The sequence below is a fragment of the Triturus cristatus genome, chromosome 6 (assembly GCF_964204655.1).
Source record: "Triturus cristatus chromosome 6, aTriCri1.1, whole genome shotgun sequence".
NCBI lineage: Eukaryota > Metazoa > Chordata > Amphibia > Caudata > Salamandridae > Triturus > Triturus cristatus.
The window spans coordinates 449,006,437-449,018,826 of NC_140589.1; the positions used below are offsets into that span (position 1 = coordinate 449,006,437).

The window sequence follows — 12,390 nt, forward strand, 5'->3', positions numbered from 1 at the left end:
GATAGGCTAGAAGGCCTGCACTTATCTTTAGTAGGTAGGTGCAATGTGTTAAAAATTGATGTTTTACCCAAAGTATTATATTATTTTAGGTGTGTCCCTCTGGAACTCACACGGAAGCAATTACAGGAACTACAAGCTATTTGCAGTAGTTTGCTGTGGGTAGAAGGAAAGCCCCAGTGTGCTATGAGGAATATGATTTTACCACGACACCGAGGGGAGTTCTATTATTGGGTGTGTTTATTACAACAGATGGGCCTAGTGTTGATTGGTGAAAAGGAGGAAAGGGTAGAAGAGTCCCCGAATATATATAAGATTTTATTAGGTGCCAAAACAGAGAGGAACTTCTTTCAGAATTTGGAGCCTAGCTACTATAAGAAAACTCACTTTAAGGTGCTCCTAGCAGCCTATAAAGTATGGTCGCAAATTCGTAAGATGTTGAGGATTGGTAAACTTAATTTCTATACACCTATATCCTCTCCTGCGCAACCTCCCTTAATTTTTTCTGACGCTGTTACGGCTAGGTGGCGTTGAAAGGGTCTAGTCACCCTAGGGGATTTAACCAGTAATGGTATCATTAAGGATTACTCCTCATTGGTATTGGAATATAATCTCCCTCAAGCTGATTTTTTTAAATACTTACAAATACGTGATTATCTAACAAGAAGAGTAGATTCAACGAATTTGGGCAGGAAGAGTGAGCTGCTGGAGACATTGAGAAAGCATGGCAGGATTGGTAATTTATGTCAAAATCTGATAGAACTACAAAGGGATGACCTTGAAGCACAGAATTCTAAATGGAATAAAGAATTGAAGAAGGAAGGGAATCATTTGCGTTAGTTGAGAAGCTATTGATATCTTCTAGCCTTAAAGCACAACACTTTAAAGATATATTTAATTTATATTATACGCCTGCCAAAATAGCACGGTGGGGTTGTAGAAATGAGGGTAGATGCACTTGATATGGAATAGAGCAAACAGATAGTATCCATATGTTTTATGACTGTCCAGAGTTAAAGCAAATGATATATAAAATTGAAACCTTTCTGGCAGAGGTGACAGGGGCACAGATTGCGATTACCCCGAAGATAATGATGTTGGGGTTATTGGATGACTCATTGATAGAACAAGGGGTATACCAACATAGATATTTTATTTTTATCTCCGTAGCAGTTGCCAGATTATGCATTGCTTCACTAAGGAGGGAGAAAGAACCACCGTCCTTTGAAATATGGAGGGGCAGACTGTATGCAATATTCAATTTAGAATATAGTTTGTATGCCTTAAAAGGCTCCCACAAGCGTAGGTTAGGCATTAAAATATGGGGGACACTCTCAGATTATCTAAAATAATCATGATATCGTAAATTGGCCTGCCCCTTGTTTGTGTTTGTGTTGGCTGCAATATTTGGCCACTGAATATGTATATGTATATTATAAGGGCTTAGTCACGGAATGCAGTATAATTGCCCTTTGGAAGATTGGATCTATCATGATTTCTATGTTTTTTATGATTTTTTGTTTTGTTTTTTGTCACGTAGTATTCGATTATGTGCTCTGCGACACCTCTTGGTTGTTTGTTTCTTATGTTTGACTAAAGCTCCTGTAAATGTTTATTGATTGGATAAAATCTTTGCCCAACAGACAATCAACAGGCATGGCTGGCCTCACAGCTACTAGAAGAGTACCAGAGACCCCTCCCACTCAAAGGGAACTTGAGCCACCTCACACTGGCTCTGCAAGTTGTCCACGGCAACTACAGGGAAGATTGCATAGGGGATAACCTGCTCTTTGGACACCAACCGGCAACTGACAGTTGTCACACTAGCCCCGGTATCTCTAAGAGCTTCCACTCTATGGACATTGATGGTCACCCACTGCCTGTATTTCTTAGTGTTATCAGGCAGCTGGGTCTTAGGGACCATCTCAAAGTCTCCTAAAGAGACAAGGGACATTTCTGTGGGACCCCACCCACACTAGGCACCATCTCTTCCCCTCCCAGCGCTACATTCGCCATCTGACGTGGTGGTGCTTTGAAATACTTCATGGGACACTGGGCATCATACCAACGGTGGCCCACTTGTCCACACGTAAAGCACTTTTAGGGGCCCCTCTGAACAGGTTTACCTGTCGGGGTCTCTTGCTTCTTCTCAGAGGGAGGCTGAGAACCCTTCCCTTGGTTCCCTTGGGAATTACTTTGGGGCCCTTTCTGGAACTCCCTCTGTTTACCCTGGTCCCCCCCACTCTTCTGCTGTGGACCCTGCCCACCTTTGGCAGAGTCTCCCACATGACCCTTGTGGACCCTGGTACTAACCCAGTGATCCGCCTCCTCAGCAAGCTTCCTAGGGTTAGTTAACTTGCTATCAATAAGGTGCTGGTGTAGCTCTGGAAAACAATTAGCGGACAAGTGCTCCCATGCAAACAAATCATAGAACGCTTCAAAAGTATCCACTTTGTTACCCTTCACCCAACCATCCATAGCTCTGCAAAAGAAAGATACATATTCTACCCAAGTGGTTGCCTCCAGCTTCTTACAATTCCTGAACCTCTGTCTATAGAGTTCTGGGGTCAAACCATATCTTGTCATCAGGGCTTCCTTCATGGGGGCATAAGACATCCTATTCTCACTGGGTAGGTCTAGCAAAGTTTCCCTCCCTTCACTCACAAAGCAGCCCCACAACCCCACTCCCCAATCCTTCTCAGGGACCCAGTTGGCCAACATTGCTATCTCATAGGCTGCAAACCACTGCCCAATATCTTCATGCTTATGGAAATCTTTGATGACATCCATGGAGATATTTACCCTGCCTTTTGAAGGCACAGATGGTCCGCTGCCACCAGAGGGATTGTTCTCCAAGGCCTTTGCCTTGATTTCTAATTCCCTCAACATTCTCTCATGCTCCATTCTCATTCTCTCTCTCCAAGGACAACCTGTTATTCTCTAGTTCCCTCTGACCATCAATTTTGAGCTTGGCCATCTCCATTCTGTGTGCCCTAGCTCTCTCCCTGTCATCCAGCTCTCTGGGGGACAGGTCTTTCAAAGAGACGCTACTGCCAGGTGGGGACTGTACCCCTTCCCTACCTGGAAACACTGACCTATCCAACTGCCCATCTGCATCCCCAACTGGCTCCACCACCGGTTCTGGAGCATTTCTTGCTTCTACCCAGACCCTCAGCGCCTTTTGGTAGTCATCCTTTTTGGAAATGCCTTGGTTAGCAACTTTAAATTTTCTGCAGAGATGCTTGAGCTGTTTCAAATTGTAGGTTTCCAACGTCTCTTGCTCAAAATCTAGATCCATACTTGCAACAGATGCTGGTCTGCTCATGGCAGTAAGAATTGGCAGTTCTCAGGGAAAATAACAGTCCAAGAAAAAAAAAGAATTCTACCAAAAAGTATGCGGTCGCGTTTGGTCTGCACTCACTAGTAGTGTACACCAATTACTGTATATGAGTCACAAATGCAAGTCTAAATCCTCACCGCTGACCACCAATGTTAGAACTGGGGCATCTAGTTGGCAGAGGTAGGTACCTTTGACCAAATAGGGACCCTTGCTTCTAAGTCAGGGAAAGGGGATTACACTACTGGATAACCCCTGCTCACCCCCTTGGTAGCTTGGCATGAGCAGACAGGCCTATCTCAGAGGTATTGTGTTAAGCATTTGGGAACACATACAGTAATACAGTGAAAATACTACAGATGGACGCCACACAGGTTTTATCAAAAATGAGTATTCTTTATATAGACTTAACACAAGACCACAAACAACAAAAAATCCACAATACTGTACTCAATATAGACTTAAAGATGGTAGAAGTCACTTAGTTCAAGTTGATGATAAATGCGACACAGTTCTCACAAAAGTGCCTGGATGTGTAAAGCAAAACAAACAAACGGTTCACAGGGATGGAGATGCGTCGGTTCCTTGCTTCAGGAAAGAGACGATGCGTCGCGCCTCAATGCTTGCGCAGAGTAGGGGATGCGTCTTGGTCCTTACCGGAGAGGAGGTGATGTGTTGATTCTCGTACTGCATTCCGGTTGCGATGCGACAAGATGACGCCTCGATGCAATGCGGCAATCCAGTGCGATGCGATAAGATGGCGCCCTTGATGCGACGACGTGAAGACGATGCGTGCATGCCCGGCGGCTGTGCGGCAAACTCTGTAACTTTTGAGCTGCCAAAGGCCCTGCGACACTCTTCTCCGGTGATGCGACGCGACCTCTGCGGCGGCAACACGGTTCTCCGGTGATGCATTGGGTAACAGCTTTGACGAAGGCACGCTTCTCTGGTGATACAGCTGTGACCTCTGCGGCGGCGACATGCTTCTCCGGCGATGCGATGGCAACAGCTGCGACTGCGACACGCTTCTTCTCGTTGAACCGTGCTTCCAGATCCAGCGACACGCAGGCTTCTGCAGACAGAATTCCCAGCAAGGAAATTCAGAGGGGAGCTAGTGGTGAAGTCTTTTGTCCCTTAGACTTCAGCAGGAGACAAGCACAAGTTCAAGCCCTCGGAGTAATAATCTGCAAGATGATAAAAGTTCTCTGAAAGTTCCTTCTCCTCTCCTTGGCACTGAAGACACCACTGGAGGCCAACACAGCAACACAGCACACTGGCAGGGGGGATGCAGTCCAACTCCTACAGCTTCCTTGGTTCTTCTCCTTGGCAGAGGTTTGTCTTGTTGTTCCAGAAGTTATCTAAAGTCTTGGGGTCTGGGTCCCCATATTTATACTACTAAATCCTTTGTCCTCTGAAGGCAGAGGGGCCTGTACCTAGTCCAAACCAGTTCTGTGCAGTCCTGGAGCACTTTGTTTACAGGACTCCTTCTTTCCTTTGGCAGGGTGGGCCAGGGTCCTCAGACACATCACAGGGGGTGGAGCCAGCATTGTGAAAGGCAGGCACAGCCTTGTTCAGACCCAGATGCTACTCCTCCCACCACTCTGCATGCAGATAGGTCTATTCAGCCCTGTGCTAACTCACCCTGTCTCCTGGAATCCCCCAGCCCCTGTCACTCACAAAACCAGACACACATTACACAATCTAGCAGAGGCAGGCTGGATGGTTAGGTAAGAAAATACCTACTTTCTAAAAGTGGTATTTTCAAACAAAGAATGTTAAAACCAACTTTACTAAAAGATTTAGTTTATCATTCTGAGTTCAGGCATACTAAACTCGAATTTCTACCATGTTCCCTGGGTCAGTTAGGATTATAAGATCTTATAATCAAACTGCCCATTCAGCCTATGGTGACTGGTAGCCTTGCAATAGTGAAAAACGAAAATGGCTGCAATTCACTATTAGGACATGCCACACACACCAGGGCATGTCCTATCTTATACCTACAATGCACCCTGCCCTTGGGCCTACCTTAGGGGTGTCTGATATGAAGAAAAGGGTAGGTTTAGGGACTGGCAAGTGGGTGCACTTACCAAGTCGACATGGCAGGACTAGACTGCACACAGGCTCTGCAATGGCAGGCCTGAGACACACTTTGCAGGCTGCTTCTGTGGGTGGCACAACCAGTGCTGCAATCCCACCAGCAGCATTTAATTTACCGGCCCTGGGCACACATGGTGCACTATACTAAGGTCTGACAAGTAAATCAAATAATCCAATCATGGAGTCACTAATCAATACATTAACTTAACATAGGGAGCACTTGCACTGTGGCACTGGATAGCAGTGGCTTAGTGCCCAAAGCATCTAAACCAGCAAAACATATAAAAAACAGAGGAGGCAATCGGTGCAAAAAATGGAAGGGAGACTCACGCCAGTGGTACCAGGACTACCAGGGTCATTGTTCTTTGTTTACTGAAATTAAAAATGAATGCCAAGGAGGGGGCAACACAAATGATTTTGTCATCCAGCATTCATTTCTGTGTTCAGTGCATACACCACACTGTCAAAGGCACTGAAGGCATAGACTGTCTCCAGCAAATTGGTTGGTCGCCATGCGCCTGCCACATGGATAATTAGCCCGTTTGCCTTTTGATAGAGCTTGACATGTACTTCATTTAGGGGTTACCGTGGGTTTGCAGCTATGACCGCTGGCTTACCTTTTGTGACCCCTGGCACAGCCTCTGCTACCTCGAGCCTGTGAGGTGGCAAGATCATTGCTAAAAAGGGAGGGCTGTCTCACCTCTCTGAGCATCTGAGTTCCTTCCTACTTTATTTCTGCCCATTTCTTTTTTATTACACTAATAGCAAATAATAGACTACAAATTCACTAACAGTGAACAATATTCATTTATTCACTATTGGTGTAATAAAAAATCAAGCGTCAGGAGCTGAAATAGGAGCTTCACTGGCAGCTGATGCAAGTAAAAAAATGCTTTTCAATGTAGGTTCAGTGTGTGCTTGTAGACTGTGTTTGAGACAGAGTGTGTGCATATCTGGGTGTAGGTGTGTATCTGTGAGCATATGTGTGTGAGTGAAAGTGAGTGAATGAGAGTCAGAGACAGGAAGTGAGTGAGTGAGAATGAGTCAGATTGGGTGTCCTTAAGTGAATATGATTGTGTCCAAGTGAGTGAAAGTAAAAGTGACTGCAAATAAGTGAGAGTGGGTGAGACAGAATGAATAAGTAAGAATAAGAACCATGAAGTGTTCTAGAGTGTAAATAGTGACAGTGAGTGAGTGTAATTGTGTGAGAATTAGTGAGTCAGAGTGAGAGAAAATCCATTTCAATGAGTTAGAATATGTGAGAATGGGAGACTACGTTTGACTGTAAATGAGTGGGTGTAAGCATTAATGAGTGGGTGTGAGAGAGAATGAGGAAATCAGAGTAAGAGAGAAGTGAGAGTAAGTGACAAGGTGGAAGTGGGAGTAAGGGTAGGGCAAGTGAATGTGAGTGAGAAAGTATTAGTGAGTAAGAGTAATAATGGGTGCGAGTTAATAGGTATGAGTGCATGAGTGAGTGCAAGTGAGTGAGAATGATTGAGAGCAAGTGTGAGTGTGTGAATCTAAGTGAGTATGGGTGAAAATGTGGTGCAATGCTTGCAAGTTTGCCATTGTCTGGATATACTAAATGTAATTCTTGGATCTAGAGAAATCTACACAAGATCCTGGTGCAGGCATAGTGTAAGTTATTCTTAGCATGCCAGACAACTGTGGCAAAATCCTGGCATTGGCAATTTAGCACACTTGGGGTAATTTGTAGCATAATGGCAAAATACCGGTACTGGCATACTTAAAGAAATTTATACTAGGGGAAACCCATTGAAAAAAGCTGGCTGGGCGCAGGAGGCGCCAATAACACAATGCTGGTGCTAGTACATTGGAGGTCATTCGTGCCATAAGGAAGGACATCTGTGAAATATGAGAGAGAGTAACCATAGCATAATGCTAGCCCTGACTTACTATAGATGATTATGACCGAAGGGTCACCAATGGTATATGGACAGGATGGCATTAATGGCAAAATTCTGAAATGTTGTATTTAATTTTTGTCATAAGCGGGCACCCATGGCATACAGAATTCACTCATGACAAAATGCTGGCCCAACAATAATGGAGGTAATTTTTCATACATGAGAGCAGCCATAACATGCGTTTTTTTTAAAAAAAATTGGGTCAGTTCCTGGGAAGCATTAGGTTTCATTGCCTTGGCACACCTTGAAAGGACTTGTTCATGTAATAAGTGCCCTTACAGAACATCTGACTTTTTAGCAAATGTATATGACACTTTTGTTTTAAAATGCTCTATTTTACCCCATCGTTTCGGAATGTTTCTATGGGGAGAACCCCTCCCAAATCTCCCAAGAGGTCTGACTCACTCACTTTGCTTGCTAGCTACAATTCAGAGCATGTACTACACCCAATCACTTTAAAAGGTCAAGGCAGCACCCTGATATAGATGGTATTTAAAATAGATATTTGTCTGTGTTATGTTGTTTTATTAGTCATGCAGTTATTATGCAGATTCAGCGATGCCACTTACTGTAATGGCATCAAAACTAAGGTAATCTGACATACTTTCCTGGGAAGATTCAGGTTCAAAGGTCATATGATGTCACTTCCTTTGATGCCATTAAGTTCCAAGGGAGTGTGAGGTCCCTTTAGCCGCCACTGCCTTTTTGGTGAATCGTAGGCCAGGGAGCTTGACAATGTATTTCACTTGTGCACATCTTGTGTCTCAATAAACTTGTGAATTATGAATGTAGATGTGTTTATTCTCCTGAATTTGCTGCACCTAGCGCTTTGTTGAGTTTACAGGAAGTCTGGCTGTGCTCCCTCACCTCAAACACACCTCCCCAGAACTTGTGCTCTTTAATTATCCAGATATAACTGAGGAGAGTCTTTACTCATTTCCCTTCCAATACGTTGACTGTGCTAGGCAAGCACAAAAAAAGAGGGCAGAGCAGATCCTTTAACTAAAACCTGCTTTGGCGCAGAGTGAGGGTGAGAGGATGTGGCGTTATAGCCAGATCTGTCTACTTTAGAATTAATGAATGAAAAAGACTTATATAGAGCAAACAGCTGCTCCACAAGGAGCGTCCCGGCGCTGGGTAAGAGTAAAACACAGTTACCAGAGTGAGAAGGAAGAGGGACGGCCAGTATTAGGTCTCTCTGAACGGGTGGGTCTTTAAAAGACTCTTCAAAGAATTCTCAGATGTAGCACCTCAAATCAAAGTTGAAGAGGTGTGGCGCAGCAGCCAGGGTCCCTGACTCCGGACCACAGGGTTCATGGTTTAATCCCCGGGTCTGGCAGCATGTTAGCCCAGCACCATGTGACTCTGGGCAATAGCTTGCTTAATCTTCCTGACGGGCCCCAGCACCAGGACACCGCTCCGGAGGTAGGTGTGCACTTTACAAATGCTGGCATTTACATTTACATCTGATCCTGTAGTTGATACCAGAGCTTTGCGCCAAGAAAGAGAAGGAGCGTCCACCTACTCTGGTGGTTTTTAATCTTAGGGATGCAGAGTTTTGGTCACCTGAGCGTAGGGCTATGCAAGGAAAGTATATTTTGATCTTATCACATATATCCCAGGAGCTTTCAGTTGCTTGGCCCTAAATGTTAGCATCAGAGCTTTAAATTCTATTCTCTGCTTGATGGGGATCCAGTGGAGGCTTTTTAAGCCCTTCAGAATAGATTGCCTTTTGGGAATGTTCAGCACTAATCTCGCTGCCACATTCCGCACTTGTTGTCACCTCTTATGGAGACACTCAGGAACAGCAAATTGGTGTAATCAAGTCGAGATGTGATTAGTGCGTGGACAATGATTTTTCTGGTGTGCTGTTGCAAGAATTTGAGATTCTTTCTTCGGGTTTTCGGGAGGGAGAAACAGGCCCCTGCAGTGGCATTAACAAAAGGCTTGAAGGAAAGGGCATTGTCTAACTTGACCCACAACCTTTTCACAGTAGTGGATGGTGCTGGGAAAAGTCCCATTTCAGAACGCCACAGGAGGGAAAAATCCGGTATGGGGAGGGTGGGGTTATAAATCAGGATTTTGGATTTGTCAGAATTTAAGCAGAGGCAGCTTTCATGCATCCAGCCTACAACTGCTGATAGGCAACCCAAAAAGTTAAAGGCAAACATCAACTGGGTGTAATTGGAGTAAGAAACCACATTCAATCCACACTATCACACAGTTGCAGCAAAAGGAGACAAGTAGATATTAAAAAGGTATGAATCACCATCTCATTCACAGCCTACACCCCCCTCCCTATGATGTATCCATCCTTTCCAACTGGGTGTTTATTTTGTTTACCTCTGTCTGTAAAAGTTTAATAAAATACTTTGAACTTAAAAAAAAGGCATGGGCTGAAGACCTTACCCTGTGGAACACCGAAAATAACCTCATGAATAGTCAATGTAAATGGGGGCAGAAAGACTGCTTGCTTGTGGTTGGAGAACTGGGGAACCAGGCTCGACTCTTGGCGTGGGCTCACTATCTTGTGATTCTAGGCAAATCATGTAATCTCCCTGTGCTTAAAAAAAATAAAAACAATAATGTGAGCTTGCGCAGTGTAAGTGGTGCTCATGTAAAGTGCTCCTATACCTTCCAGTCGAGTTTGGTGTTATATAAAACTGCAAAACCAAACCAGGACTCCATTAACTCAAATGTTTAAATATGTTAGTCTGTTGTTTCTACATCAAATCTATTGCATATATGCCGAAGATACTGACACGCACTCTCATCCGTTAGAAAAAAAAGGTCCTGCAATTTACTGAGATGACAATGTGAAGAGTGCATCAGAGATTGAATTCTGAAATATTTTCATTTAGTATAAAAAACAAAATGTATTATTATTTGAACTCAACATTTTCGATCAGTGTTGCTCAACACACTCTTCTGTTATTGACAGGCTAAGGCATCTGTCTAGTTTGACTACATACATTTGACGACGTTTGTGATGCTGCTCCACACGCACCTAATTGCTAATTCAATAACTAAAGTGACTCTAATCCCGATAATTAAGACGATGTGTACACACAACGATGTCAAAGTCCAGGTAATAGGCTCTAAGTGAAGTATCCAGTCAAACAGCTCGTCCCGTGTCTCCAGTTTCACCCTTCTCTGCAAGGAATGACATGCAAACTCTGAACTTCACACTTTCGGTTTGCTGTGACATTCCGCCTATGCCTGCCTGCCACTCTCCTCCGCAAAAGGCACCTGAGGAACGCGGACAAGGCATATTCAACAGTGCACTGCATCAGTTTTACTCTCCCGCAAACTTAAACTATATCATCAGATTCCATCATCCAATATAGACAGACGACACACAATGCAGTGACATAACACAGCATTATGTCCCCCCCACAGAACGTGATGAGGTGCCCCTAAGACTCACATATCTGAAACATGCCAATAGCTCTTTGCTGAACGGTAGTGGGTGTCTGAAGTGTGGGCGGCCCCTGGACCACAGGGGCTGCAGGGGCCTGCGGTATGCCCTTAACAAATGGACTCAGAACTATATTCATATGACTTGCTTCCCCTGTAAACTCCGTCACCCAGTGTACACATTCCTCTTACCTATTTTTCCTTCAACCTTCCATTCGCCTATTTTACCGCGCGAATCTGATAATGAAAAATGTCAGTGAGGCAACGATATGTGAAATTAGTAGGGCAGCATTCCAGAAGTTCTAGCCTCGCGGGCTGCCATTGTACGGCCCAAACAGTACTGCAAAAAAAAGAGTAGCATGTTTGCTCTTCTAAACACATGGAAATTCATCTGAGGATCTTAACGTTTTGCTCTGTTTTTACTCTTTTTCTGCCACTAAAGTGGGTTATCAGTTACTTTGTTTTCATCATTCGTCACATGGCTCAATAAATATTTTAAACTCACTAAATAAAAAGGGATACGATTACTTCTAGAGTGAAATAGACATTTGTAATCTGTACGATTACTCAATGAGAGCCGTTGTGGGTGGTAAATCTGTAGCCCCGGGATTTACTGACGTTATAGAAGATATCGCTTTCTTTTATACATTGTTTTGTGAAAATACATGCATAAAAAGTTTTTTTTTTTAATTGAGCACGTTTATTCATGAAAACTGATGTAGAAGGCGCGTTAGAAAAAAACAGTCACGCTCTTCATTGAAATGACCAAACACTTAGTGAGTGAAGCTGATTAACATCGGGGGCCAACGACAACTGCACAGAAACACACCGACCGAGCCAGTGTCATGCTTTCAATAAATTAAAGATCGACAATCACACGTGGTTTCTAGAGGCTCCCTGTACCACTAATCCTGCTATGTTACGCATCTTACAAGCGCTGCATCTCCATGACAACAGGAACAGACCATATGTGAATACTTCAAAGGCGCATCTTGCTTTCTACTCTAAGTTCAGGTGCACTTTCAAACACTGCAGGGTGGTGCATGATTGCTCGAATCATGATTTTTTTGTAGAACGATGTATGCCTGTTGACACCTGGAATTAATAAAGCAGATTGTACTTACTGTGCATACTCTGCAGTAACCGGGGCCGAGGACGCTGCGAGATACCAAACTCAGGAGACCCTCTGGGACAGTGCTCCAGACTCTATGTCTACTTAGAAGTGAAAGAGGGAGAAAGGGCCGGTGAGAGGAGGGAAGGACCAGCCGCTGCACGCTGGCGCACCCTCACACTAGCCACCGGACTGCAGGTCGCTGCTTCACCTCTGGTGCCCTGGGACTCTTCTTCCTGGTCATAGGTGGAATCTGCAGCCCTGAGCTGTGATTGGACAGTGCTTTTAAAGACAGATTGGTTAGCAGTAAGAAAGTCAGAACTCACTGGTACACACGCTGTTGCTACACTATGCGGTGGAAAGGAGCACTTTACCCTCGTCACCCTTAGCACTTTCACCGGGCCAATCTAATGTCACTTTAACTTCAATTTATACAAAAAAGTGCACTTAATCTGAACATGACTGAGCAAAGCAGTGGTATGACATGCTACAGAAAGACT

General features: G+C 44.2%; 1 protein-coding gene across 1 annotated transcript in view; it reads right to left on the reverse strand.

The window, feature by feature from the left end:
• COL21A1 (collagen type XXI alpha 1 chain) overlaps nucleotides 1-12,108 on the reverse strand; it is a 268,022-nt gene extending 255,914 nt beyond the window's left edge. The window contains exon 1 of the mRNA XM_085610868.1: nucleotides 11,904-12,108. The gene's annotated coding sequence lies outside the window, so the exon portion shown is untranslated. The remainder of the gene's footprint in view (nucleotides 1-11,903) is intronic.
• Between the last annotated feature and the right edge of the window lie 282 nt (nucleotides 12,109-12,390).